The sequence below is a fragment of the Arabidopsis lyrata genome (genome assembly GCF_000004255.2).
Source record: "Arabidopsis lyrata subsp. lyrata unplaced genomic scaffold ARALYscaffold_2, whole genome shotgun sequence".
NCBI classification, from domain to species: domain Eukaryota; kingdom Viridiplantae; phylum Streptophyta; class Magnoliopsida; order Brassicales; family Brassicaceae; genus Arabidopsis; species Arabidopsis lyrata.
Window position 1 is genome coordinate 15,094,779 of NW_003302554.1, and position 5,277 is coordinate 15,100,055.

A 5,277-nucleotide genomic window follows, 5' to 3' on the forward strand; every position below is an offset into this window, starting at 1 on the left:
TAGTTTAAAACATTTTAAATATGGTACCAGGAGAATATACACTATCATTTCACATGAGTTACTAAAAATTTCCAAGAAATAATAGACGTAATAAAATAATGGGACCCTATAAATAATATAGGAAACGATTAACGATCGTATTCAGCTCCATTATATGAAAAAGGTAAATGCTAAGCTAGTTAGGTAAGGAATAGAATATATTTCATGATTATTGGAACACTTTAAAGAGTTAGTATCGAGCATAAATTCGATTTGGAAAAAAACAAAAAAAAAAAGACAAACTTCGTACTCGTCGACACCTCCCTAATTTAAAATTCGCTTAGAGTTATAATCAAACGAGTGTTGTGAACACGAAAAAACAAAAGTTACTGTATAATCAAACGAATCAGATAAAAAGAAATTAAAAGAAAAACTCTAACGGGTCATAAGGCCAACTCCTTGGAATTTGGCATATCTGTAATATATACATATTAAAAAAACATATTAAAAATTGATTATATATATATATATATATATATATATATATCTTTTTGTAATTTTACAATTTTTTATAACTCTAAACCATAGTATTTAATTTTCTTGAAATTAATAATTCATTATCAATATTAATGAAAAATGCATAGATAACTTAAAAATACATTTTTTGAAATAATCTTTTTTCTTAAAAATAGATTAATACTAAGAAACAGAGGGAATATGTTTTAGTAGTCCACCATACAATTTTATTTTTTTGTTGTAAAATGTTAAATTACACATACATTTGACTATAGTATTTTCCAAACAACTTCGAATCAAACAATACCAATTGTCGAACTTACAGGTAAGTTTCATCTTATTTCAAGGTATTTTATATTTTCCCCATCGATCTACCTTTTAAACGAGAAAGATAAGAGTTGGACCGAATCCAAACAAAGCGCAAAAGATATGTTATCAGTTATGTGATGTGCAGAGGGTTTTACGTAGCCCGTTTAATATAATGCTGGGCCTTAATGCTATCCACTAACTGATGCAGGCCCAATAAATAGTTTGGGCTATATACTTCTCCAATATACAGTTTTTTTTTTTTTTCCTCTACATTTATTATTTATTGCAAATTATGAGAACGGTGACATAGACGATTTTACAACAGACAATTCCTTCCTATCCTTATTAGATCCACGATAGACGATACTTCATTCTTCATGTTCTTGACGGACACCTTCAATGATCTACGATCTGACGATACTTCTCTCTCTGCATAGAATCTTGGCGAATGGCTATAATTGTACATCGTTGGAGATCTCCTGCACACTTGCCTCTATTAATATGCAAATTTATTAATAAATCACAATATCAATGACTCGAACCCCAGACCTCTTGGTGTAGAAGCATTAATTAACCTTTAGTCAACCAATTGACCAATGGAGTTTCCACATACAGTATTCCATTCTCCATTTATTTTTGTAATTTCTTTTTCCTTCTCTCAACTAAAGAAAGCTCAACTAAGTTCCAGAGTAGTTTTGGGCAAAAAAATTCGAGAGTAGTTCTTTGTTTACCTTTTTACTAGGATCGGACCCGCGGTCCACCGCGGGAGAATATTGGTTTATATACGTTGATTTTAATATTGTCCGTGTTTTAAGTAGAGTTAATCATGTAGTGTACTTATAAATATTCATAATAACGAATTGTAGAGAAAATTTTAAATTGTTTATAATTAAACCGATCATATTAATTATGATTACAAAATGGAATTTTATGTTTTAGAATTCTAAAATTAGACGATTCATAAGAATTAGAGCAGTCAAATAGGTCAAAACCCGTGGGTCGAGCCCAAATTATCTCACTATAGGGCAGATTTGGGAAAATATATTAAATCCGTAAAATAAACGGGCAACATGGTTTGATTCGCAGTGGATCATAGGTTTTAATCGGTTTTCGTCCGCGGGTTGGCGGATCAGCCCGCATGTTAGTATTTATTGATAAAAATATAATTTATTCAACATTTGGTAATTTAAAAAACTTTTAATAAATGAAATTATAATATTTATAAATATAATGATATATAAAATTATTTTCTCTAAATTTTTTTATTTATTTTAGTAATATTTTAAATTTCGATACTTTAAAATTATTTAAACAAAAACCCACGGACAACCCCGCAAATCAGCATACATTCGCGGGATGGGTTTGTGTTTCATATATGCTACCCGCGGGTCGTGTGGACCAACTAATTATATGTCAAAATATATTTTGCCTATTACAAAACGGGCTTAACGGGACGAATCAACTCGCTTTGACAGCTCTAATGGGAATATTATTTAGTCATACAACAAAATAGAGTTTGGACATTGAAAAATTGAATATGTATCTTATTTGTTAGATGAGAGATTGAAACTTTGAAAGGTAAAATATAATGATTAAAAATTAATTATTATTTTTCATAATTCACAAAATTTGATAAATATTTATCATCTTGTTGAATAATTCTAAAAATCATATTCAAGAAATCTTTATAATTTTAAAATTAAACTTCTTTGGTAAGCTATCAGTATGAAAATACCATAATTTCGATTTAATCTAATTAAATTAAAATTAGTTACATGGATTACATATCTATTTAATTTACACGACCAAAATAAAAATATTTTTTTAATTTATAATATAGATGGGTTAGTTGTGATAAAATCAAGTAAGATATATTTAAATTAATGATAATTGACTAAAATACGCAAAATTAATGACAAAAACGTTTTTTTTTAAATCACAACCTTGAATAGAATATATGAACTTTGTTTTGCTTTTTTTTTTTTAAATCTCAAAAAGTAATAATAGAGCACAGAACTAGTTTCAGCTTCTCTTTTCGAATTATTGGGCATAAACAATTAAAAAAAACATGAATAGTTAAAAAAAAAACATGAAGAGTAAAAAGGGAAAAAAATTTGTGGGAGATGAATCGATGACATTATATATGAAAAGTAGAGGAGCAACGTATTAGCTAGAGTATTAAATACAGTGATACTGATATGTCTACGTAAAATATTTCTTTGTAAATTTTTTGTTTTTTTGGATCTGAAAAGATATAAGACTCAGAAGAAATGCAATCTGTCTACGAGTGAGTAAAATGCAAGATATCAATTTTGGTAGGGGTGATTTGGAGAATGATGTATGAAGAGCTTTCCATTTCAGCGTAGAGGAGACAAATATTTTGGGGATTTTTTGGTGGATGGCCTAAGCAGCTCCGGCCCAATATATTTGAGAGTTTTAGGGCAAACAAATTTTTTTGGTATATTATTATATATAAAAATAAAATTAGGTATTTTTTCCAAAAATTTACGGATAAAAATAAAATTTAGTTATTTTTTCCAAAAATTTACAGATTTTTTATAGTGAAAATTATTATTTTAAAAATTTTGCGCCTTTTTATACTTTTTCTTCTAAAGAATTAGGCCTCTTGAAATATAATTTTCATATTAATGATATTTTTAAAATATATTTGGGCCTTTTTTATATGTAAATTTTTCGGAAAAAAAAAAATTCCGGGCCGTCGCACCTCCGCCCATCCCTTTGAGCCGGGGCTGGGCCTAAGAGAACAGCCACAAGACATGTTCACATTAATGTAAGTAGTCTTATTTGGGTTTGGGTCTCTTGGGAGAATCTGATGGGCAGTTAGGTACTTTGGACTATGACATTTTCTTATTTTTCGACATGAGCAAAATTAAAATGGGAGCCAATAATTGTATCCCATTATGGCATTATCGTATTGTGTGTTATGATTTCTTTGGGACTTTTGTGATTCCACTCTTTACTTTTCAAATTTGAAAATTCACTAGTCAGTTTCTTATAAAGTGGTTTTCTGCATCTCCATTTTTTCTTAATTAAGTAGTTGTTCTAACATATTCCTAAAGAAGAAAACAATGCTTACACCTTTTGATTATATACCAGAAAAATTCATTTCATGATGTATAAAAAGCACGGAAACTTTTTATCTCGTACTTTCCAATTTGTACGACTTTGATAACTTGCATCTAGCTAAATGCAGGGGCGGACACCCATGAAACTTTTTAACTTAGTGCAATTTTGATTAAAATTTCTAAGTTGACCCCATCCAAAAATAAAACTTGACCCCTATCAATTTTTAGTTTAGTTTGCAGCTGAATAAATATTTGAATAATACAAACTTATATTTCAATAAAACTCCTCAAATATATATATATATATATAATAAAAATAGTTTCATTTTTAAATAATTATTTAGTTTGTTTTTATTAAAAACAAGTACTTAATATCGATCAAACTAATAAAAATATAAATGCACATGGTACATTTTTAAGGTGTATTATAAAAAAAACATTATGTAAATTTCTTTATAAAAAAAAAAAAAATTGACCCCTATAAATTAACTTTCTGCCTCCGCCACTGGCTAAATGTTGTAAAGATCATATAAATGCCTATGGTATTGAACTTACAAATGATTTTGTTGATATTGATTTAAAAATCGTTTGCATATAATATAAGATCATAAAAAAAATCAATTTTTTAAAAATCTTACCTCATACATGAAACACTATTTTCAAATATCGGGGTATTACCACATATAGTTATGGAAAGTTATTGCTTCCAATAACTCTATTATTCCACAATCTTATACCATATATTTTTTAATGAAACAATTGCAAAAAGAAGTTAAAGGTTAGATTAGAGCAAATTTAAAATATTTAGAGGAAAACAGTTTTAAGAAATCAAATGGAAATTGAGCAGTGGTAAATAATTATGAATTTCCAATTTGTGATTTCATTATGTAATAATCTTATTGCAAGACAGTCATCATTCTCCAAAAAAAAAAAAATCTTTAGACTAATTACACATACTTTATTTTCAACAGAAAGATGACTTATAATAAATACTTATATTTATTAATTTGAACACTACACTGGAAAATAATCATTTTAGCCATTCAAAATATACAAAACAATATATCATTTAAAATTATTCATTCAACTTTTCACTATATATATGCATTTTTCATCTCAGACTTATGTTTTATTATGCTTTTTTAACATGCTTGATAGCTCCATTTATATTGGCAGCATTTAAAATTTTATTTTCAGACATGGAAAGAGACCATATAAGAAATGGAAGAGTAGAATGCACATATTAATTATTAAGTTGACAACTAGGGTTTCGGGTTGTGGCATATAATTCATATTTTAGTATTTTATATTTCTCTGTTTCACAAAAAGTGTCATTCTACCATTTTTCACACAAATTAAGAAAATTAAACAAATGTCATTTATATCC